Source organism: Psammomys obesus, unplaced genomic scaffold, assembly GCF_907164565.1.
Source record: "Psammomys obesus unplaced genomic scaffold, mPsaObe1.curated_primary_1811, whole genome shotgun sequence".
In the NCBI taxonomy this organism is placed as follows: Eukaryota; Metazoa; Chordata; class Mammalia; order Rodentia; family Muridae; genus Psammomys; species Psammomys obesus.
The window spans coordinates 37,300,817-37,327,446 of NW_026596046.1; the positions used below are offsets into that span (position 1 = coordinate 37,300,817).

General features: G+C 39.0%; 1 pseudogene; it reads right to left on the reverse strand.

Moving 5' to 3' along the window:
• Positions 1 to 14,644: 14,644 nt before the first annotated feature.
• On the reverse strand, positions 14,645 to 19,392 carry LOC129688726 (olfactory receptor 51A4-like; annotated as a pseudogene).
• Between the last annotated feature and the right edge of the window lie 7,238 nt (positions 19,393 to 26,630).

The following is a 26,630-nucleotide window of genomic DNA, read 5'->3' on the forward strand; positions in this document are numbered from 1 at the left end:
ACAGGGTCAAATGAAAGGGGAGGAGGTCCTCCCCTATCAGGGGACTTGGAAAGGGGCAGGGAGGAGACCAGGGAGGGAGTGTGGGGTTGGGGAGGGAATGAGGGAGCGGGATACAGCTGGGACACAGAGTTAACAAAATGTAACTAAAAAGAAAAATTAAAAAAAAAAAAAAGAGTTAGCTGACTCCAGCACACGGAGCCATTAGACTATTTATAATACCTACCCACTATATTAGTGTGGCAATATACCATGGGATTTATAATTACTCTTTCATATTGGACATACAGAGTGCTTCAAGCTTTTACCATGTTAAAAAATGCTGTAAAGAACATTCATATATATATATATATATATATATATATATATAAAGAATCATAAGGAAAAATAGTACAATATAAATAAAATTTAGTTATCAGTGTTAATTGCATACAAAATGAAGAAGGATGATTTAAAAATCACTGTAGTGTGTGGTCCTACTGATTCAAGGAAAGTTTTTCATAAACTAGGGATAGTTAAATAAATTATTCTTGTTGAACATTGGCTAATAAGTGAAAAGCAAATATTCTGAATGATTTTTCCTTAAAAGAAAATCTATAGGTTGGTGCAAATATCATAAACATTTTAAGAAAAACCTATAGGGAGTTAAAGATAGTCTCACATTCTCATAATGTAAAGAGACTCAGAAAAAATTTTAAAGGTATATAATTTTCTTTTCAGTTTTGTAACACATACTATAAATTAAAAGAATCAATGATGAAAAAGTCAATTTGATAATAGCTCCCTTATATCACAGCTCTTAAAGAAAAACAAGAGATCGTTATAAAGAAAGAAAGCTAGGGTAAATGGGGTGAATCCAAGAGAGAAGTGGAGGCTTGGAAAGGGAGGAGATGAGGAACACAAACACGAATAGGGGATTTGGAGAGCTTAGTGGCTGTTCAATGGTGCAGGATCATCCTGAGACTCAGAACGCCGATCGAGAGAGAACATGGTCGAAGGGAAATCTGTCATCAGTTGGAGGGAGTAAAGAGAGAGGCATCTGTGCGGCTTGCAGCAGCTTCCCAGGGAAGCTTGTTTTCAGCCATCCCGCTCTGATTCATTTAAGCGTTTGAGAAATAAGAGACATCAAGTGATCATCTTTATCAGCCCCCTGTCTTCAGACACAGAAAGACCATCCTGCCTGATGAATGACAAGTTTCATTCATGGCTTTACAGTCTATCTATAATCTTGATTTCCAAACATTTTCCTTGCAATGATTCATTTTTGTTATTAGCTGCAGGTAACTGCACAGGGAGAGCAGGGAGCAAAATAGGAGAGCAATCTGGGTTCACACCAGAGGACAGGTTTGCTATGTCATTGGGGCTCTCACCTCTGGCACAGGCAAGGAAACTAGTTATAGACTTGCTGTATAAATGTGGGAGTGATGGATGAGGAAGATGGGACACACTGAAAGCAAAATACAACAGTTCTTGTGCTTTCCACTCGTACTTCTGATCAATGAGTGAACTGATGTCCTTAATTCACTCCTACAGAAGGATGCCATCCATGTCTGTATCAGAGCCTGACTTTATCTGAAATGAATTCTTTGTATCTCTACATGTAAATAGATTCATTTAAAAATTTTTAACTTAATGCCACATTTTATTAGTTATAGCATATTGTTTTTGGTCTTTGCTTTGTCATCTATCAGTTGACTCTCTCTCATTATTATCCTTTTAATAATATCGTCTCTGGATTTCCAGCGTGATTCTGCCCTCATTTAATTTGAAGTAGAAGGAGCTGTTAAACAAGTGATATGCTTTCATCCTACCTTGGCAGCTGGGTCACAGGGGGGTAGGTGATATGTGCAAGGCTGTCTGTGTTAGTTTTCAGTCTCTCTCTCCCTGTCTGTCTCTCTCCCTCTCCTTCTTCCCCTTCTCTGCTTCCTCTCCTATTCGTGCTTCTCATTCATCTCCTCTCATTTACTCGTTTTCATTCATTCTTCCTTAGCATCTGCCATATTTGACCTGAAAGAACTTAGAGAATTTCTCCCAAGGAAGACCATCACCTTGTACTAGCGTGGAACTAGAATGTTGCAAGTTGCTGCAAACTTCACTGTAGTAATTAACTATCACAATAGAAGTTTGAGTAGGAAAGGTAGAGATTTCAGTTCCAACTTTAATGCTCAAGAAGTACATTCTGAGAAGAGCGATTAAACAGAAAATGATCATTACTCTTATAGAGCATACAAAGTGACTGAGCTGGGACTACATCTCCTGTCCTATGTCCACATATCTTCTCTAACATGGTGTGGGGAGTGGCTAGGAGGGAGAGAGCTGTATATGCCTTAGGCATCCAGTCTTCTCTGCTTGTAACGTACCTGAGCAATGAGAGCTGGAGAGAAAAGAGCTTGGATGGCATGCTTCAACTCAGAAACCAAGTTCGACGGCAGATTTTCCACAAGAAGAGGAAGCCGTTCATGTTTGAAATGCCTGGTCCTTTTAAATTGTCTAAAGCTTCTCCCTGGGGACCTCAGCTGTAACTGATAATCCCCCAAACGGTTCTTATGCTGTTAGCAGCCCACTCAGGGAGCTGCTGAAATAAGCATCAAAGAAATGAGGTTAACGTGGAAGGGACACATCTATCTTGCCTCTGGGAAAAAGTTAGGCTCATGATGTCAGCATGATTCAAGTTTTAATACTGACTATGAAATCCAGACCTACTGAAAGCAAGAAGAATATCTCTCTTCTTCTTTTAGTGTAACTTGGTTCCATAAAACATTTTTATTTCAGTGTAAACTGGCAGGACAGAGTGAGTGATTCTGGATTTAAAGTTCACACTGCAGAGGCCATATGCTGAACAGACACATTAATGCCCCTCCTTCCTGATACTAGACAGTCAGATTATTGCTACTTTTATTAGAAAAATTTACATATTTAACAGGAAAACAGGAGTCTGGAGCTGAAACTGATACATGACCAGAAGCAAAAGGCTTCTGTTATTATTATTATTTTTTTCTGTATTAGACCATTATTATTTGCTTTTACTGTAGGTCTTTGGGCTATCAAGTCTCAGATTCTTGGTCACCTAAGTGGTATTGAGAATGTCTTCATTTCACAGAATGGGCCTTAAGTCAAATTAGCTATCGTTTGTTTACCCCCATAATCTTGTTCCACCATTGCCCTGGCATATCTTACAGGCCGGACACCATCGCAGGTAAAGGGTTGTGGCTGACTTGTGCTTACGCTTCTCTTCTGAGAGCGTCAAGGCCTTCCTGTACTGACAGTGATGGGATGTGGCGGTGAAAGCACAAGCGGGACATCTACACGTTCAGCAAGTGCTGTCTTCAGCAGCGGGTCTAGCTGTAAATTTGCAGAGAGCAGCCTGGAGTCGTGGCAGCAGCTCGGGCTGCTTGGGGATTCCCGCCGGGCTCCTCTCCTCCGGCCGACCTCGGCTGCTGTGAGGAGGAATCTAAGGGTCTGTGTGTCCTCGAGAGGAGACATGCCTCTTGAAGGATACTTCCTGGGTGTTTACCTCGAAGCACGCAGGGAATTCTTAAATGTGCTAGGGCAGAGATACTTTCTCTTGCAATTCACAGCACAGACTCTAAGAGGACCAGCAGACACCTGGTCAAACATCTATGTCACATTGTCAAATCGTACTGTGAAAGCAAGACAAGAACAAATGAGAAGGTTGTGGCTGGCATCTTCATCAATTAGCTGTTTCTTTCTGCTATTGTCAACTACCTTGGACCTAGTCTCTAACAATTTACACAATATTTTGACCTCACGGAAAACTCCTGGTCAAGGTATACAACTGTATGGATTTCATTCATTTCAAAGAAGAATACTCAACATTGTCATGCCCCATTTTTCATGAGAGATCTTAAATCACACGATTATATTTTACTTTAATAAAAATAGTAAAGAAAGAAAAGTTTGGGAAGAAAAGAAAAAAATTGGTAGGTTATACTGTTTATTCAAAATTATTTTATACCTTTCTATCCATGTCCACGTGTTTCTATCAGGGTAACAGCTTAAACAGTGGTAGATGGATCCCCATATTTTAGGAAGCGAGTACCTTTATCCCTGTGTACACAGAATATTCTAAACTAGCTAACACTTCATAAAATTTCTCAGTATTAGCAGATAAATTACTAATTAAAACACAGATTTTTTTCTTCTTTGGATTGAGTTGATATACACTTCCAAAAATTGTGTCTTATTTTCTCTGCACATGTAAACTGGTTTCAGAAAATAACTCCTTTATAGTCTGCCTTTCTTTTAAGCCGATTAATATCTGCTCAGTATTATAATAACAGCAAAGTAACATGAGCATACTGTTAATGACAAGAAGAGTAGGTAGGAGCTAGCTGTAGTTCCGTATTTCTTTATTTAATTAACTATGTTGATATAAAATAAAAGTCATAATTAAATCTGTTGCTATTATGTCAAATTTCATTCATTATATCAAAACAAAAACAAACAAGCCAGATATGAGATCTATGCTTCCTTTTAGATTATTCTGAACTCCCCAAGCAAGAATAACATTACCTTCCTTTTACCAAACCAGATTGCATCTCCTTTACTGTTTCTTCAGAAGGTGACCATATTTCCTGAAGTCATTCCTTCTGTGGGATTTGTGTTTTATTTTCATGGAGAGATACAGTACTTTACGAATTTATCTTCCTTCCTCTGTGGAAAGACTTTGGCAACTGATGTTAGCCATTGTCTTCAAACCTGCATTTTTTAAAATAAGTTAGTTTCCATTAAGGCTTGATTTAAAAGTACAAGACAAACATCGCAAACTGTTATTAGCAGCATTTAACTTTTAAGTCAAATTACAACATCCTCCAAGTGACTATAATTTTTATCATTCATATTGTTACACTATTATTTTTCTTATCCATACATAAGAAAATAAAGTCTTACAGAGAGGGCAGTTAGTTTTCCCAGGGCATGTGTCTCCTGACAGACACCCAGAAGAATTACCATGTGACAGCTGTAGTGAATTCTTCTCACAAACAGCATCTGGATAGGGCATGTCTAAGACCTCTGGACTCACATGCCTATTGCCACGGGCCCTTTCATTCTCCTTGTTAGTTCTTTAGTATTCTCAGTTTCCATGGGAATCTACTGGTTTACTTCTACTGGTGTTTCATTTAGTGTAACCTCTCAGGATCCAGATTAAAAAATGGACAGCCTGGGAATTTTTCTTACCAAAAAAACAAAACAAAACAAAAAAAACCACCACCACCACCACCAACAACAACAAAACAAACAACAACAACAAAAACCAACCAGCAAACAAAAAACCTTCAATGGGACATTTTACCACAAAGTCAGTGGTGGTGTGAAGCTGGGAATTCTTTAAGCTTCCAGTTTCCCACCTAAAGAGATGCTCAACATCCTGAGCCATCAGAGAGATGCAGATCAAAATGACCCTGAGATTTCACCTTACACCCATAAAAATGGCTAAAATAAAAAACTCAAATGACAACACATGCTGGAGAGGTTGTGGAGAAAGGGGAACCCTCCTCCACTGCTGGTGGGAATGTAAACTGGTACAACCACTTTGGAAGTCAATCTGGCACTTTTTCAGACAATTAGGAATAGCGTGTCCTCAAGATGCAGCTATACCACTACTAGGCATATAGTCAAAAGATGCTCAAGTGCACAACAAGGACATTTGCTCAGCCATGTTTGTAGCAGCTTTATTTGTAACATCCAGAACCTGGATACAACCCAGATGTCTCTCAAAGGAGGAATGGATACAGAAATTGTGATATTTTTACACAATGGAATACTACTCAGCAATCAAAAACGAGGAAATCATGAAATTTGCAGGCAAATGGTGGAATATAGAAAATATCATTCTGAGTAAGGTATCTCAAAAGCAGAAAGACACACATGGTATATACTCACTTATATAGACCTATCAGATATGATAAACATACTGAAATCTATACACATAAAGAAGATAAACAAGAAAGAGGACCCAGGGTAAGATGATCAATCCTCACTTAGAAAGACAAATGGGATGGACATTGGATGTAGGAGAAAACAAGGAACAGGACAGGAGCCTACCGCAGAGGGCCTCTGAAAGACTCTACCTAGCAGTGTATCAAAGCAGATACTAAGACTCATAGCCAAACCTTGGGCAGAATGCAGGGAATCATATGAAAGAAGGGGAAGTTAGTATGACCTGGAGAGGACAGGAGCTCCACAAGGACCAAATATATCTGGGCACAGGGGTCTTTTCTGAGCCTGTTTCTCCAACCAAGGACCATGTATGGAGATAACCTAGAACCTCTGCTCAGATGTAGTCCATGGTGGGTACCCTAATAAGGGGAACAAGGACTATTTCTGACAGGAACTCAATAGTAGGCTCTTTGACCTCCCCACCCCCCAAGGGAGGAACAGTCCTGCTAGGCCACAGAAGAGGACTTTGCAGCCAGTCCTGAAGATACGATAAAACAGGGCCAGATGAAAGGGGAGGAGCTCCTCCCCATCAGTGGACTTGGAAAGGGGCAGGGAGGAGATGAGGGAGGGAGGGTGGGGTTGGGAGGGAATGAGGAAGCGGGATACAGCTGGGATATAGAGTTAACAAAATTTAACTAATATTAAAAATAATAAAAACAATTTTAAAAAGATTTGAAAAACACAAAAACATTTTTTAAAAAATGCTTCCAGTTTCCCGTGTTACCTTCAGTTTTATTAAACCAAGAGAGTTCTCTGGGGATGCCTACATGCAAAATATGTCCACGCCTCATGAAAATCTAATAGGGACATACATGAAGAACAGACTTAAAACATAGGATTAGAAAAAAAAGAAAGTGCTTTTTTTATTAATTACACTTTATTCGTTTTGTATCCCCCCATAAGCCCCTCCCTCCTCCCCTCCCGGTCCCACCCTCCCCCCCCTTTCTGCATGCATGCCACTCCCCAAGTCCACTGATAGGGGAGGTCCTCCTCTCCTTCTTTCTGATCTTAGTCTATCAGTTCTCATCAGAAGTGGCTGCATTGTCAGGGTTCTAGGTTATCTCCATGGATAGTCCTTGGGTGGAGTATGAGTCTGCTGTTTTTAAGTGTCTGGTGGACCTCTTCAGATTCAGCCTTTACTCTTCACTCTTTTTCTTTTTCTCCTAGATTTGATTTCCCTGAACATAACGAGGCAGGGCAGACAACTGTTGTCCTGCTTGTCATTTGTTTGTTTTTGTGCATTTGACACAAGCTAGAGTTCTCTGTGAAGAGGAACCTCAACTGACAAAATGCTTCTATCAGATTGCTTGTAGGGAAGTCTGTAGTGCAATATCATGATTAATATTTGATGTGGGTGGACCCAGATTATGGGGTTACTATGGAAGGGCAGCGACATCCCCGGGCACGTGGTCCTGACTTGTAAAAAAAAGCAGGCTGAGCAAGTCATGAGTAACAATCCATGGCCTCTGCTTCCAGGTTTCTGCCTTGACTTCTCTTGGTGATGAACTGTGTCCTGATAGTTGTAAGCAGAAATAAAAATTTTACTGTTCAAGTTGGTTTGGGTCGTATATTTTATCACAGCAATACAAACTCTAAGTAGGACCATTGCTTTAGAGAAGCTCATTTTTAAAGACATCAGACCATCAATAGTACATGCTAATTTTCTTCCAACTCATATATATGCTTATTATGCATTTTTATTTTTTTGTAATGTACCTAATAAAAACACTTGTATTAGGGTTCTCTAGAACAGAACTTACAGAATTAATATATATTTATTAATAATATACAATTCTGATAAATCCACATATATACATACATATACTTATATACATAGATTATATATACATGTATGTATATATAAATATATACATGTATATAAATTAGAATGGCTTACCGGTTGTGCCAGCTAGTCCAACAATGGTTATCTACCACAGAAAGTCCATGGCAGCTCAGTGTCCAAGTGGGTTCCCTAGTAAGGGGAACAGGGGCTGTCTCTGACATGAACTCAGTGGCTGGCTCTTTGATCACCTCCCCCTGAGTGGGGATCAGCCTTACCAGGCCACAGAGGAAGACAATGCAGCCAGTCCTGATGAGAACAGATAGGCTAGGATCAGATGGAAGGGGAGGTCCTTCAGTGGACTTGGAGAGGGACATGGGATGAGATGAGGGAGGGAGGGTGGTGTTGGGAAGGAATGAGGGAGGAGGCTACTGCTGGAATACAATGTGAATAAAATGTAATTAATAAAAATAAATTAATTTGAAAAAAAGAAAATCCAAGAATCCAGTAGTTGCTCAGTCCTCAAGACTGGATGTCTCAGCTGGTCTTCAGAATACAAGAGAATCCTAAAGACGTAGAATCTAATGCCAGTGAAAAAACGGAATTCCTAGGGAGAGCAAGAACAAGTGGGCAAAGAGAGCGAGATTCCTTTGTCCATGTTCTTTATGTTTGTAGACTGCCAGTGGAAGGTATGGCCCAGGTTTAAGGTGGCTCTTCCCCTTCAGAAGATCTGGATTAAGGGTGGATTTTCTCAGTTTAAAGATCCAGATTAGAAGTGGATCTTCTCACTTCAAATGGTTTAATTAAGGAAAAAATTCTTATAGGTATATCCAGTCCTTCGGGTTTTAGTCAATTCTGGATGTAGTCAAGAAGACAATAAAGAATAGCTATTATAACATTTTATCTATTTTATGTTGAAATAAGTGTATTTTCCACATGTATTTGTAAGAATATATACGTATATATATGACACATTACTTATCTGTGATAAGTTAGTTTTAGGTTACATTTGCTATTTATTCTTCACCTTGCTACTACCTCTTTAGTCCTTTAATCAGTCCTATTTACTCAGTGAATGGAATAATCATGGACAGGTATATAGATTTATATTGAAATGACAGCAAAGTCCTGAATCAAATGTGAGCAAAACAAAGGCCAGCAACCACAGGAAGCCAGTCTGACTTTTCATTGTAAATATATAATATTTACAATATTATATATTGTAAATATATATTATATATTATATATAATATTTACAATATTATATATAATTTGTAAATATATAAATTGTAAATACATATTTGTAAATATATGATTTATCAATCATATTAACTTCATAATTGGACTAGAAATATGGAAAGTAGAAAAATAACATTTTATAATGTTTTTTCATGTTTTCCTATAATCCTTTTATATGTTCCCCCAGCAATCCTGGATGCTTTAGTTCGGTGCACAAAGGAATCCTCTGGAAGGTTGATTAAAATACATATTTTTAGTCAGCTATTTTAAAATAAGTCATAAGTTACTGTATTTTTGGAAAGGTTGAGGGTAATATTTATGCTCATAAAACAGATAACTACAGTTTAAGATTTACTTTTTGCAGCCAGTCCTGATGAGACCTGATAGGCCAGGGTAACATAGAAGGGAAGGAGGTCCTCCCATATTAGTGGATTAGGGGAGAGGCATAGGGGGAGAAGAGGGAGGAAAGGAGGAATTGGAAGGAGATGAGGGAGGAGGTCACAGCCAGAATACAAAGTGAATAAATTTTAATAAATAATAATAATTAATAAAAAATGAAAAAAAAGACTTAATGCTTCAGTAGTCTTTTCTGTGGTTTTGACAGGTGGAAGGAAGGAATCTTCAATATATTTTATTGTTTGGAAATGATTTATTTTGTTAGAGAAGAAAAAATATCAACAAAATGTGCACTTGCTACAATTATGTTAAAAATAAAATCCTGATAAGACTATCCTCAATAATGGGAGTATTGCTGGTGAAACTTCACTGGTTAAATTAGTCTTCCTGACTAATTTACACATTCTCTACACTAGGAAATCATTGTGTCACTTTACCCTTTAAGGTATTTTATCCTTTACACACTGTTTTCCCTTTAATCTTAACATACTCAATGTCCAGTAGAATTTCAAAATGAAAAACATGGAAAATAACAGCAAATCTTACCATTCTCTAAATGAAACAAATGAGAAATACACAAAACTTATATCTCCTGGTAACATGCATTGCCGCCTTTTCATTTCTATTTTTATTTGTTATTTATTTATTTATTTATTTATTTATTTATTTATTTATTTATTTATTTATCTCAAGTTATTCACTTTATTCACTTTGTATTCCAACTGTGGCCCCCTCCCTCTTCCTCTCCCAATCTCACCCTCCCTCCCTCTTCTCCCATGTCCCTCCCCCAGTTCACTGATGGGGAGGTCCTCCTCCCCTTCTACGTTACCCTAGCCTATCAGGTCTCATCAGGACTGGCTGCATTGTCTTCTTCTGTGGACTGGCAAGGGTGCACCTCCCAGGTGGAGGTGATCAAAGAGCCAGCCACTGAGTTCATGTCAAGAAAGACCCTGTTCCCCTTACTAGGGAACGCTGGGTAAGATGATCAGAAAGGCAAACAGGATAGACATCTGAAGAGGGAGAAAACAGGGAACAGGACAGGAGCCTACCACAGAGGGCCTTTGAAATACTCTGCTCAGCAGGGTATCGAAGCAGATGCTGAGACTCATAGTAAAACTTTGGGCAGAGTGCAGGGAATCTAGTGAAAGAAGGGGGAGATGAAAGACCTGGAAGGGGCAGGAGCTCCACAAGGAGAGCAACAGAACCAAAAACTCTGGGCACAGGGGTCTTTTCTGAGACTGATACTCCAACCAAGGACTATTCATGGAGATGGCCTGGAACCCCTGCAAAGATGTCGCCCATGGCAGCTTAGTCACCTTTTCATTTCTTAAACAGAATCTTTTCCTGTCTTAGAAATGCCCATTGGCTGCCTTTGCAGGAAACTCTAGTGGGAGGTTGCCCTTAGGTTCTTTGTAACCTAGGTCATATGGGTAATTATTTGCCATTTCACAGCTATATTTAAACTCATTTTTTATTGCCTCAACATTGTTGACTGGGTACCTCTGAGGGTGAACATGCGATCTTGAATCTGACAATTAAAACACAGTCAACCTAGAAGTACTTCAGCAAATGTCTGCATCCTACCTCTTGACCTACTGTCTGTGAGAGGCTCATTCAATCAGTACTCACAACTTTAGTTTCTTAAACTGAATAAGTTGAGAGGAATGGTATATGAAAAGTTGACTCACTGTGAGAATCAAAAGAGAATGTGTACTAAATGTACTAAATGCCTAAAATATACCTTGCATGAATTAGAAATTCAGAAAGCAATGCTTATATGTATCAAAAATCTGTTCATTAATTACAAGTTGCTAGCTAGTTCTGGACTGATTACCCTTTAAAGAGCTGGCATTTTTGGAAAGTGTTTCTTAATTTACTTGAGGTATAGACTATGATAGATGATGTAATTAATAGTAAAGACTTATATTCAGGAGGCATTCAAAAATTCTAACATTGTTTCAATGATATGCAAAATTTTGAGGCCATGTAAGGAAGAAAATTACAATATTTGTTTAGATTTTAAAGGACAGTTGAGTTATTTTAACCATCATATCCTATTTTCCTATTTTCCAAACTTTTGAGTACTTGTGCTATCTTAAGGATAGAGACAGCACTTAAAAACATATCTCATTGAAATTGGACATCGCGATACTCTTCAAAGAGACAATTATTTTTAAATGCTCTTGTTTTCACATTAATCACTTAGCAATTATTGTCGACATATATTCTGCATCAGAAATGTCCTAGCCATTCTTGTTGTTGAATTTCTTTACATATTTGGCTTTTTTATTTAATTTGCTTTACACGTATGAGTCTTATGTCTCCAAATATATCTAAAATGCTTGAGAGATCTTTCATGTTTTATCTAAAGTTGCTGGTGACTGAAGCACTCACAGTGGGCGATACAACAGTGACTGTGAATAAATGTGCAATGACATTTTACAGCATCAGTCGCTGCTGCGTTAGAGTCCCTTCCCTTCATTACAATGGCTCAGAGGTATGAATTATCAATAGATTTCTAGTCAGGACTGATTACAAAGGGTTAAATATGAATATAAGTCACTGGTAGGAGGTTAGCTGTCCAATTACTTAGGTGCTAAGTTACGGTATCATGAAACTTGTGAAAGAACTGCGACGAAGACCTTATCTAGGATAACTCTAAGGGTGGTATAGGGGACATTTGAGATTCTGTAGTAGAGAAGACCGATTAGGGCAAAGCCATAATAACTGAATAAAGACAAAATTGACAACATTAGACAAGGAATAGGCAACATAATTTGTGAAACTGAAATGTCTAATAGTAAATACTGAGGTAGATAAGATTTTGGTTCAAGTAATCTTATATGTTGTTTGGCGAAGTTAGGTTAAGATGACCAGATACAAACCAAACAATTATAGCATATAAGGAATTCATTTGTGCATTTGGGGTAACATTATGTAAACAAATAGAAGAATGTGATTAAACAGATTTAGCAAAACTCTTACAAAATATATATACGGTAAAGATGGCTTGTGGCAGTGGAAAGCTAAGACCTGGTTGAGAAAGGAGTTTAAGTGAAACTCAGCAATCTGTTCAAGAATCTTCTGCTTTTTTGTTGTTTTTTTTTTCTCTTTTAAAGGTTTGATTAATTAATTATTTTCTTTATTATAGTTTATTCACTTTGTAACCCGGTTGTAGCCCCTTCCCTCATCTCCTCCCAGTCCTACCCACCCTCTCTCTTCTCCCCACATGTCTCTTCTCTAGCCCACTTATAGGGGAGGACCTCCTCCCCTTCTATCTGACCTTATCCTATCAGGTCTCATCAGGACTGGATGCATCATCTTCCTCTGTGGCCTGGCAAGGCTGCTCTTCCCCCACCAGGGAAGGTGATCAAAGAGCTAACACTGAGTTCATGTCAGAGACAGTCCCTGATCCCTTTACTAGGGAACCCTTACTAGTTTCCTCTTACTTGGAAATTGAATAGCCTATTGGCTTTCTCTGAGCAGGGGGTCTAGGTGCTCTGCATGCATGGTCCTTGGTTGGAGTATCAGTCTCTGCAGATCCCCCTGGGCCTAGGTTTTCCTCTGTTGGTCTCCTTGTGGAGTTCCTGTATCTTTGTCATTGTATGCAACAACTATAGAGACCTAAGAGAAAGACACTGCCTGTATACAGCATGTACAGATGGTTATATTTGAAGGCTCAATAAGGGAGCATTTAAGAAAGTAAAATATGTGAATAAAAAGTTCTTGTTCCTATATCTTTACACCTAAAGAAACTAATCAAGAGGGAGGACTCTTGCTAAAATGCTCAATTCCTGTCCAGAAAGGCAAAGAGGATGGACATCAGAAGAAGGAGAAAAGAGGAAACAAGTCAGGAGCCTGACACAGAGGACCTCTGAAAGACTCTGCCCTGCAGACTATCAATGTAGATGCTGAGACTTATGGGCAACCTTTGAGCAGAGTGCAGGGAATCTTAGGAAAGAAGTGGGAAACAGTAAGATCTGGAGAGGACAGGAACTCCACAAGGAGAGCAACAGAACCAAAATATCTGAGCCCAGGGGTCTTTCCTGATACTGATACTCCAGCCAAGGATTATGAATGGAGATAACCTAAGACCCCTGCACAGATGTAGCCCATGACAGTTCTGTCTCCAAGTGGGTTCCATAGTAATAGGAACAGGGACTGTCTCTGATATGAACTGATTGGCCTGCTCTTTAAATACCTACCCCTGAGGGGGAAGCAGCCTTACCAGGCCACAGAAGAAGACAATGCAGCCACTCCTGATGAGACCTAATTGACTAGGATCAGAAGGAAGGAAAAGAAGTCCTCCCCTATCAGTGGACTTGGGGAGGGGCATGCATGCAGACTGTGGAGGAAGGGAGGGATTGGGACGGAAGGAGGGAGGGAACCACAGGGAGGATACAAAGTGAGTAAAGTGTAATTAATAATTTAAAAAAAAATAAAAAATTAAAAAATATGAATAAAAATTTCTTGTTCTTACTTTTCAAATTTTGTGGGAGCAGTCTGTTAGGCCACAGAGGAGGACTTTGCAGCCAGCCCTGAAGATACCTGATAAAACAGGATCAGATGAAAGGGGAGGAGGTCCTCCCCTATCAGGGGACTTGGAAAGGGGCAGGGAGGAGACCAGGGAGGGAGTGTGGGGTTGGGGAGGGAATGAGGGAGCGGGATACAGCTGGGACACAGAGTTAACAAAATGTAACTAAAAAGAAAAATAAAATAAAATAAAAAAAAAAACAAAAAACAAAAGCTTTTCAGTTTCATGAGGTCCCATAAAAAAAAAATTTCTTGTTCTACTAACAAATCATTCTGAATGTTTGGTTTCATGTGTAAAATTGTCATTGTTTATATTAATTTGGGTTTATGAGTTCAAAGATTATATTTATATTGCTAAGACTGTGTCTTGATGGGGAATAGTTTAAATGGAGAGACTATCTTCAGTTACGTGTTATCACTAACCCAGTGTTCTAATGAATGTTTGACAGTTTTCAAATAAACATAATGAATATTTCTTTAAGGATGAAAAAGTTTCTAATATTATAATCTAATGACTGATATTGCCAACTTGGTAAAAGTAGAAATACGTTCCATGTTTGCATTAGTCTCAATATTAAATATGAATTCAAGAAATTAGCAAGGCTGAATTCTCTGTATATGGTAAATATTTAATAAGTTGATACTGGGAGGATGATATACAGTGTGGGTCCCTACTGATTCATTCTGCTTGATTTTCTGACACCACTGATTGGATTTTCATGAAATTTAACATCTCGATCAGCTTTGTTTCTGACACAGTTTCTCTGGAATCAGGCTCCTTATTTGTTGGCTCTTCACACAGTATATGATAGGATTCATCACTGGAGGCACAAGCAGGAAAATGCCAGCCATGAGGATCTTAGATATAGCAGAACTGTGGCTGGCAAAGCGGTGGATAACCGCAAGGAGATGACAGGGACATAGAAGACGAGCACAGCACAGATGTGGGAGATGCAGGGACTGAGGACTGTGAGCCTTTCCCTTTGGGATGCGATGCCCAAAACTGCCCTCAGGATGAGCACGTACGTAAGACAGGAAAATAAACGTTATGTCAAGTAGTCCTGTGGGAGCTACAAATAAACCATAGGTGACACTGACCTTGTCGTCTGAGCAGGCCAGCTTCATGACATCCTGGTGAAGGCAGCAGGAATGTGACAAGAGATTCTTCTGGCAGTATCGTAGGTGCTTTAGAGTTACAGGGAAAGGCGGGACCAACAGAGCATTCTTGAGAGCAAAAGCAAGCCCAACTTGAAGGACTCTGGCACTGGTAAGGATGGAAGTATATCTCAGAGGGCTACAGATGGCAATAAACCAATCAAAAGACATGATGAGAAGGATAGATGACTCCATAGCTGAGAATTCATGAATAAAAAATTCCTGGGCAAAACACACATTGGGAGAAATGTCTGGAGAATTGAACAAGAAAACTTTTAGCATGGTAGGAAGAGAAGAGATGGACAGTCCTAGGTCAGAGAGAGCCAACATGGAGAGGAAATAATACGTGGGTCCATGCAGAGAAGGCTCCGATTTTATGAAAAAGGGAACAGTTACCCAGGATGGCAGCAGTGTGCAGGAGACACATGGGGACGGAGATCCAAAGGTGGGCGGATTCCAGCCCTGGGAACCCAACCAAATAGAAAGCAGAAATTTCAGTAACTGAGATGTTGAGAATGGGCGTACCAGTATGTGTGGAATCAAAATGGACAGCTCCAAAGAACTGTGTTGTCAAACCAAGAGATATAACAAGTATCCTTAAAGTATTCTAAAATAGAGGAAAATAGATCATTATTAACCGTTGTAGTTCATATCAATAACCAACTATGTAGTAAATGTCAGTATCTTTATATCTTTATATTTATAGCTTCATATATTTCTCAATATCAAAGATTAGAAGATCATATCAACATCCAGATCTTAATGTTTATTGGTCATATTAAGGAATACTCTGAATTCTTTCTGTCTGGGACTCATTATTTCTTTCTATTCTTTTCTCTTTTATATCATTGCTTTCTGAGATAGTTTTCTGCTTGATTCTGTGCTTCCTGTTGTCTAAGCCACGTGCAGTTTTAAGACATAATCTCCCAACAGACAGGTCTCAGCTGATCCATTGTGTACTTGTGGTTGTCTGCTGCTGTTGTTACTGTTTGCTAGTACCCTGGAAGAGCATAATCTCTTTAAAATTGATGTTCTGCAATTCAATATGCTGTTCTTAGTTGGAGATGTACAACTCATTTTATTTTTTTGATGTTGAATGTTTTCAACTGTACAGTCACATTTTCTTCAACTTTTAATATTGCCAATCATCTCATTAAATACTCCCTTTGAAGCATTTATTCAGTTGAATTTAATACCTAGTTAGATGCTCTGTACATATTTTTCTTTTTAAGGAGTTTTTTTTAATTTATTTTTTTAATAATTACAATTTATTCACTTTGTATTACAGATGTAGCCCCCTCCCTAGTCCCCTATCAACCCTACCCTCCCTTCCTCCTCTTCTCCTTTGCCTTTTCCAGGCCACTGATAGGGGAGGTCCTCTTCACCTTCCACCTGACCCTAGTCTATCAGGTCTCATCAAGACTGGATGCATTGTCTTCCTCTGTTGCCGGGTAAGGCTGTTCCCCCCTCAGGGGAAGGTGATCAAAGAGCCAGCCACTGAGTTCATGTCAGAGACAATCCCTGTTTCCCTTACTAGGGAGCCCACTTGGAGACTGAGCTGCCCTGGGCTACATTTGTGCAGGGGTTCTAGGTTATCTCCACGCCTGGTCCTTGGTTTGAGTATCAGTCTCAGAAAAGACCCCTGTGTGTTGGAAGTTAGTCTGATGTGTGTCACTAGCCCTCAAGATCTAGTTACATCTATTCTTGTTTTGTAAACCTGCCTAAAACACATCTGATTGGTAGATTAAACAGCCTATACACTTGGGCAGGGCAGAATGGGATAGGCATGGTTCAGGTTCTCAGGCTTTGGGGTTCAAGAAAAAAATCACAGGAGACAGATGGGAAGATAGGAGGAAAAAGGACGCTACGAAGGATTAGTGTAGAGAAGAAACCATGGGGCCAAAAGAAAGGACTCCAATAATGTTGTAGAAAAGTCCAGATGAAGAATAAAAGCAAGTACCATGGGATTAGATGAGGAGGATTAAGGTGGATGGCATTATATGGGGGCTGGGAGATGGATGGTGAGGATATTGAGACAGTATAGGTGAACTACCTGCCCAGCCCAAGGTAAATAAGGCCATTATAAATCTAACGGGTGTCTGTCTTATTATTTGTGACAACAGGTTAAATAATACCACCATGATAATCTTAGGGCTAATAATAAACTTTATAGAGTCCAACATTTATTTTTTACTTACTACAATGCCTGTGCCCAGATTTTTTGGTTCTGTTGCTCTCATTGTGGAGCTCCTGTCCCTTCCAGGTCTTCATCCCTCCTTTCTTTCATATGATTCCCTGAACACTGCCCAAAGTTTGCCTAAGAGTCTCAGCATCTGCTTTGATACCCTGCTGTGTAGAGTCTTTCTGTTCCCTGTTTTCTCCCTCTTCCGATGTCCATCCCATTTGCCTTTCTGAATGAGGATTGATTATCTTATCGGTGCTCCTTCTTGCTTAGCTTCTTTAGGTGTACAGATGTCAGTATATTTATCCTATATTATATGTCTAATATCTATTATAAATGAGTAGATACCATGTGTGTTTATTTTCTGCTTCTGGGATACCTTATTGGGAATAATTGTTGGTATATATTACCTGTATAAGATATTTAGATTCATTGTAACATTACAATGTTTGTAATGTAATTTCTCATTTATTCATGTTGAATTTTGATTACATTTTGAAGTCTGTTATAAATGTTTGACATTATAATATAGTTACAGAATATGTTCATTTCCTTTCATCCCTTCAGTCATCACAAATTTCCCTTCTAACTTAAAATCCACTGACTCTTTGTTCATTAATTGCCACATACATATATACCAAAATGAATATACATTGTTTTATTTTTCACGTTCTAAATATTACTTAAGTTTATGAGACAACATGATATTTTGATGTACATATATAATGAGAAATGACTGTTTCTTCAAATAAAGGAAACTCTCCTCATACAAAGACCAAGTGCAATCATTGTTACTAACGCTTTGTTTCCACCCTATCAAAATCCAGATCCATCAAGTATCTCAGTTGTTATTAAAGAAATGTCTGTCATGACTGGTGTTCTCCAATTTTCAAAACATGCTTCTGGTGCTGACCTGAAAGGAGAGGAATGTTTGATGAAAAACTGAAGACATTTTGCAAAAGGATCGAGGAAGAGACTTTACATATTCGGTCCATATGGCTAAGAGAAGTCATTAGAAGTTTCGTTTTGTTATTGTTGTCTTGATTTGTTTGTATTCTCCTGGATACAGGTCTCAAAGGTTGTTTAACGCTACTTTTGTCGAGGTAAGAGGTAGGTTAAATACTGAAAAAGAATGCATCACTCCTGCTGTTTAGCATTCCTCTCCTGCCAAACTCATCTACACAGAGAGGCCCAGCCTCACTCCTATAGCTTCTTTGCCCCTGACTTAGTCTTTCCGTTGGAAAGAAAACCTCATTCCTTTTCAACTCCCTTACAGTTGTTTTTCAGAAAACTCTACTCCAAAGGTCAAGGGCTGGCTTAGTAAGATGTTGATATTCTTTGGAGAGTGTAGTGACTGACTTGCAAGGTCCTTTAATCTTTTAACATTTAGATCTTTTGACTGTTTAAGGTTTGGATTTAAATCATACTACATCAAACCCAACTAGTAACTTTTATCAGCTTTCTTATACAAGAGATCTACATGTTCAATAATCAGTCCAGAAAAATAGATTAAGAACATTTCATTCTTCATTATCAACCTGAATCTATTATAAATGACAAAACACCCACACTTTTAACAATGAAAAAATTCTGAATACTTTAGTGAGATTTTATTTATTGTGATAAACATGGGGTTTTTCTGTTTGTTTGTTTTGCTTGTTTGTTTCCAGAAAGACTACTTTATTTTGCTGTAAATATAGAGGAAGCTAGAATATTGCATAGGTTTTCTAGGTCTATCTATACTCAGAAGAGCTTCTAGAATTGAACTCTCTAGTTTGTGGAAATCTAAGAAAAACAGTTACAGTAAGAGGTACAGGTGGTTTTTAAAGAGTGCACTTAGCATGAAACTCAGCATTAAGCTGAAGCTAAACTTGAGATCATTTATAGTATTCTTTATACTAATAGTGGAATTATGTTTAATGAGGTCAAATACTTATAGTGAGGATTATTTCGTATCCTCTCTTTACTTTCTTCCAGTTGGAAGTGTTAAATGATAAAAATCATAGGTGGATAAGGGTAAACTGTTTTCCACAGCGCATTTGACTGATGAGGTCTACAGAGGGAACACTAGGGGTTTCAGGCACTTACAAAGTGGCTCCCAACTGGGGTCACTTCAAAACTAAGCAGAGATGATTCTGGATACCCCCATCTTGACTGTTGGTCACATTCTGCAAACCTATTCCTTCTTCCTCCCCTTTGATGCCATGTAAGTAGATTAAGGGTCTCAGGGATGATGATGCCCTACTCTTTACTCAGAGGATCTGAAGCACCCATAGGTCTCATACAGGTGCCTGCCCACTGAAAAGGGGTTCAGCTCAATTCCCAGTATGCATATAATTTTGTTGTTTATGATTAAATATCTGTGAATCCATCCCTATTTCATCTAATTTTTTTTTTTTTTACTGCATTTTCAAATCTTTCTGGAGAACGGACCATTTGGTATTGTTCCAGATAGTTTTGTTTGTGTGATTATAGTTGCATTAATTGATTTTTGGTCCTCTCCAATTAGTGTAATGTCTCTATAAAATACTAAATGATGGATTTTTTAAACCCAAAAGAGCCCTTGAATTTCCCTTTGTGGTCCGTTCTTTATACACACGTGTCCAATTTTACTTTATATGTTTGTGTGAATGCTTTTTCATTTATGTGTATGGATTTAGCTGTGCACTCGTGTTTGGTGGTGTGGTGTGGTGGTGGTGGTGTGTGTGTGTGTATATGTGCACACTGAGGTCAGAAGAGCAGAAGAGGGAGTCATATCCCCTGGGGCTGGCCTTCCTGGTGATTGTGAGTTTCTCACTGGGTGCTGTGGACAAAACTCTGGTACCCTGCTGAAGCAGCAATGGTTTTTAAATCACTGAGCTTCCTTTCTTTGTAAAAAAAAAATATATATATATATTTTTAATTTTAATTTCTGTTTGTGGAAGTGTTAAACATATTGAATAAGTTAATCTTTTATTGTGATTGATTTGGCTTGCAAAGTGTTTTCCTTCTTACCTTGATAACGATACTCTCATTCCAAATTTGACTCCCTTTGTGTTGTTAGAGTGAAGGTGATTGGGAGTGCTCTTTAAAGTGGACACTATTTGAATAAGAAGAAAATAGGGCTACCAGACAAACTGAATTCATTCGGTTATAACAAAATCACATTCAAAACTGCAGAGATCATTGGTGTCATCAGACCATCCTTCATCATAGTCTGGAAATGAAGGGATTTTTTTTTTCTGGGTACATGAACATATATAACATATTAACATATAATAAGATATATGTTAACATATATATAATTTCTACATCTTCACAAACAGGATTAACTTACAAAAAGGAGTTATACATGGCTCAGTGTGTACCTAAGTGTTCACTGGCTAAAATGTTTGGTTAGAATACTACACTAACATTTCAGAGCTACTCTGGTTGAATCCCATGAAAAAAAAAAGACCAGAATCATTCAAAATCAGCACATGCTTCTAACAACAAGGACTTTCCCACTTTATTTTGACATCATGATAGTTCCATAAATTTAAAGTGGAAGATAGCTGTTAAATAAAAGCCATTTCATATATATAATATATATAGGAAATATGATTTATAATATATAATTTCATATAGATATGAAATTATTTTAAAAGTCTGTCATATAACAGATTCATTTGGTGCTACCAAAAACTTACAATAGAAATAAATGACTAGAGTATCCAAGATGGCAGCAACCAGAGCATACCGTATCTGAGAGGCAGAGGATCTGAAACTCTGAAATTGGTGAGTGGAGGAGCAGCTAAAGCCAGAACATCAACACGGAGGCTTCCTGGGTGAGAGGGGACAACACGTGAGCTGAGACCACGTAGATCCAGGTCACCCACAGACTCCTCTGGGGACTGAGAGTGGCGAACATTCCATCCCCTGCACATTCCATCCCCAGGCACTTCTCCTTGCCAAGCCTCTCTCCCTCTCAGTGGAGGCAGCAGAGTTGGCTCACAGAGCCGGTGGCTCATAGCCCCAAACTCCCTGCTCAGTGACTGAGCCAGCAGAGGCGGGCCTCCTAGTTCCTAAAGGCAGCTGCCAGCTGTATCAGCCTTCTGGTCCTGGGTCCGTGAGCAGCTGTACGGGCCCCACAGGGCCTCCCACCAGCAACTGTACCTGACACTCAGTCCCTTAGTGGCTTGCAGCTGGCTGTACAGGCTACCCAGGTCCTCCAGGTCCACTTGGCCACCTCGGTTCGCCAGGTCTGCCAGGTCTGCCAGGCTATGCAAGTCTGCAGACTGCTGAAGGGACTCCCCAGGGCTTCCCAGCAGGCATCTATACCGGCTTCCCAGTTTTGCTGCTGTGGCTTTACTCACAGTGGACCATTACACCAGCCTCCAAGTACTGTGGCTGAAGCACCACTGAGCTAATGAGGCTCCTACACTCGCATTTGCCCTGGCAGGCCCGAATCTGATAGAGGAGAACAGGGGGAACCCCTGAGGTTTCCAATTGGACCTGCTAGAGAGTGAGTGTGCCTTCAAGTGTGCCAATCAGAGCCCCAGAGCCAGGGTCCCTCTACACTGGCAGACAGACATTAGATCCCTCCAAACCACACACACACACTGTGGGCAACATAGGGATTCTTAGGACAACATTCTCAACATCGAAGACAATGTTCTGCAGCTCTACCAGTGGGGTCCAGGCAAATAACTCCTGGAGCCCAGACAGAGCTGCATACCTCAGTGGCCTGTGAGGTATTCAGGGAATCTGCCAGCACCGCACCCCTCCTGTTCCTGCCCCACCTCCTGCCCCACCTTCCAGGCATCTAACTCTCCAGCACCCTGTCCTTCAAGGCACACTTCCAAGCGCACACTCAGGCTTGCTCAGCAGTGCTTGTGCATCTGCGCCTGCAGCATTCCTCCTTGGCTACAGCTGAAACACCAATGCGCTCTCAAACCAGTGGACCTCGCTCATCTTCCTGAAGAATACTCCAGACACCAGAGAAAGAGACCCAGTCTGAAGTACAGACTCTGGGAACAAGCAGTGAAGGTTATAGATAAGCAGATGGCCAGAAGTAGGTGTAAGAACACATCCAACAAAAATCAGGACATCATGGCTTCACCAGAAACTCCAACATCAATGGATACTCCAACTCATCGGAAACACAGGAAAATGATTTTAAAGCTACGCTTATCCAGTTATTAGAGATACATAAAGAGGAAACAAAAAATTCTTTCAAAGAAATAGCCACACAAATGGAGGCAAATAAAGAGGAAAGGAACAAAGCTCTCAAAGAAATGCAGGTAAATATAGCCAAAGAAATAGAGGCACAAGTAGAGGCACAATTAGTAGAATATAGAGAGGAAATAAAAAAAATAGAGGCCATCATAGAAGGACAGGAATCCACATTCAAACAGATGAAGAAAATGGTGCAAGACATGAAAACAGAATTAGAACCAATAAAGAAAAGACAAACCGAGAAAAACCTGTAGCTGGAGAACTTAGAGAAAAGATCAGGAACCACAATGGTAAGCATCACCAATAGAATACTAGAGATGAAAGAGAGAATCTTAGGTGCTGAAGATACACTTGCAGAAATTGATATTTCTTTCAAAGAAAAAGTAAAATCGGAAAAGTCCCAAACACAAAACTTCCAGAAATCAAAGATGCCATGAAAAGGCAAAATCTAAGAATAATAGGAATAGATGAAAAAGAAGTTTCCAGGCTCCAATGTCTGGAAAATATTTTCAAGAAAATCATAGAAGAAAATTTTACCAACTTAAAGAAAGAGATGTCCATTAACATACATGAGGCCTATAGAACACCAAATAGACTAAACCAGAAAAGAAACTCCTCACATTACATCATAGTCAAAACACTAAATACACAAAACAAAGAAAAGATATTAAAAGCAGCAAGGGAAAAAGGCCAAATAACATATAAAGGTAGACCTATCAGAATCACACCAGAATTCTCAACAGAAATTATGAAAGCCAAAAGGGCCTGGGCAGATGTCATACAGATTTTTAAGGGCCCACAGATGCCAACCCAGACTACTATACCCAGCAAAACTTTCAATCAACATAGATGGAGAAAACAAAATATTCCATGACAAAACTAAACTTAAACAATACCTACACAGCAACCCAGCTCTATAGAAGATACTAGAAGGAAAACTCCAATCCAACAAAAACAACTACACCCAAGAAAACAAAGGATACAGATAACTTCACAAAAACAAACAAACAAACAAAAACACAAGCAATGAAACACAGTGACGCCACAATAAAAAGAACTAACATTCATTGGTCACTATTATCTATCAACATAAATGAACTCAACTCTCCAATAAAAAGACACATAATAACAGGAAAGTTGCAAAAACTGGATCCAACATTCTGCTGCATTCAAGAAACACAGCTCTGCAACAAAGATAAACACTACCTCAGAGTAAAGGGCTGGAAAATGTTTTTTAAGCAAATGGACCCAGAAAACAAGCTGGGGTAGCTATCCTAATATCTAATAAAATAGACTTTCAACCAAGATTAATCAAAAAAAGATGAGGAGGAACACTTTATTCTCATCAAAGGAAAAATCCACCAGGAGGACATCACAATCCTGAACATCTAAGCCCCAAATACAAGAGCACCTGTATTTGTAAATAAAACATTATTAAAGCTGAAATAACACATCTATCCCAATACCTTAATAGTGGGAGACTTCAACATTCCACTCTCACCAAGGTACAGATAATCTACACAAAAGCAAAATAGGGAAATAAAGGCACTTACAGAGGTCCTAAATCAAATGCACCTAATAGATGTCTACGGAACTTTTCACCCAGATTCAAAAGATCATACCTTCTTCCCAGCACCTCATGCAACCATCTCCAAAACTGACCATATAGTCTGTCACAAGGCAAGCCTCAACAGATACAAGAAGATTAAAATAATCCCTTGTGTCCTATCTGACCACCATGGACTAAAGCTGGACCTCAACAACAACAACCTACACAACATGGAAACTTAACAACTCTCTACTCAATGGCAGCTGTGTTAGGGAAGACATGAAAAAAGAAGTTAGAGACTTCCTAGAATTCAACGAAAATGAAGTGCCTTCAAGAAGAAATTTGAAACATCTCATACAAGCAACTTAATGGCTCACCTGAAAGCCCTAGGAAAAAAAAAGAAGCAGACCCAAGAGGAGTGTGGAAATATTCAAGCTCAGGACTGAAATCAATAAATTAGAAACAAATAAAACAATTCAAAGAATCAATGAAACCAAGAGCTGGTCCTTTGAGAAAATCAACAAGATAGACAAACCCTTAGCCAAACTAACTACAAGGCAGAAACTATCCAAATCAGCAAAATCAGAAACAAGAAGGGGGGCATAACAACAGACACTGAGGAAATCCAAACAGTCATTAGGTCTTACTTCATAAGGCTATATGCCACAAAATTTGAAAATCTAAATGAAATGGACAATTTTCTTGATAGATTCCATTTATCAAAATTAAATCAAGGTCAGGTAAACAGAATAAATAGTCCTATATCCCCCATGGAAATAGAAGCAGTCATCAAAAATCTCCCTTCAAAAAAAAAAAAAAGCAAAAACAAACAAACAAACAAACAAACAAACAAAAAAAACAAAAAAAAACCCCTAGGGCCAGATGGCCTCAGTGAAGAATTCTACCAGACCTTCAAAGAAGAACTAACTCCAGTTCTCTTCAAACTGTTCCACAAAATAGAAGCAGAAGGAACATTACCAAACTCATTCTTTGAAGCCACAGTCACATTGCTACTCAAAGACCCAACAACAACAACAACAACAACAACAACAACAACAACAGAGAACTTCAGACCTCTCTCTTATGAACATTGTTGCAAAAATACTCAATAAAATACTGGGAAACCAAATCCCAGAACACATCAAAGATATCACCCACCATGACCAAGTAGGCTGCATCCCAGGCATGCAGGGGTGGTTCAATATACAGAAATCCATGAATGTGATCCACCATATAAACAAACTGAAGGAGAAAAACCACATGATCATCTCCTTGGATGCCAAAAGAGCATTTAACAAAATCCAACATCCATTCATATTTAAAGCCTTGGAGACATCAGCAATACAAGACACATACCTAAACGTAGTAAAGACAATATACATCAAGCCTATAGCCAACATCAAACTAAATGGAGAGAAACTTAAATCCCACTGAATCAGGGACCAGGCAAGTCTGGCTACTCTCTCTCTATATCTTCAATATAGTACTTGAAGTCCTGGGTAGAGCAATAAGACAACTAAAGGAGAACAAGAGGATACAAATAGGAAAGGAAGAGAGGGCCAAGATGGTGGCGCCGGGAGAACACCGTGTCTGAGAAGCGGGACAACACACTCTGTGCAGCGACCAGGAGACTGAACTCTGGGCCCTAAAACAACAGCTATCGTGTTTCCCAGTCCAGAAAACAGAAAGAGATGATCATAGCCAGAACTACAAACTCGAGGAACAAACAGTGAGGATTATAAATAACCAGATGGCTAGAGGCAGACGTAAGAACACTCCCAACAAAAATCAGGACATAATGACCTCACCAGCAACCCCACAAAACAATGGACACTTCAATTCACTAGATATACAAAACGACCTCAAAACTATGTTTCTCCAGCTATTAGAGGCCCATAAAGATGAAATGAACAAAGCCCTCAGAGAAATAGCCAAAGAAATTGAGACTAACCAAGAGGAAACAAATCGTGCTCTCAGAGAAATGACCATGAAAATTGAGGCAAACAGAGGAAGAAATACACAGAGCTCTCAAAGAAATGTCCACACAAATGAAGGCAAATAAAGAAGAAATAAACAAAGCTCTCATAGAAATACAGGCAATTATACCCAAAGAAGTAGAGGCACAATTAGTGATACATAGAGAGGAAACAGACAAAAAAAATAGAAGCTATCATTGAAAAGCAGGACTCCACATTTAAACAGATGAAGGAAATGGTGCAAGACATGAAAACAGAATTAGAATCAATAAAGAAAACACAAATAGAGAAAAACCTGGAGCTGGAGAACATAGAGAAAAGATCAGGAACTACAAAGGTAAGCATCACCAACAGAATACAAGAGATGGAAGAAAGAATCTCAGGAGCCAAAGATACACTTGCGGAAATTGACACGTCTCTCAAAGAAAAAATAAAATCAGAAAAGTTCCAAACACAAAACATCCAAGAAATCAAGGACACCATGAAAAGACAAAACCTAAGAATAATAGGAGTAGAAGAAAAAGAAGACATCAGGCTCAAAGGTCCGGAAAATATTTTCAAGAAAATTATAGAAGAAAACTTTCCCAACTTAAAGGAGGAGATGGCCATAAACATACAAGAGGCCTACAGAACACCAAGTAGACTAGACCAGAAAAGAAATTCTTC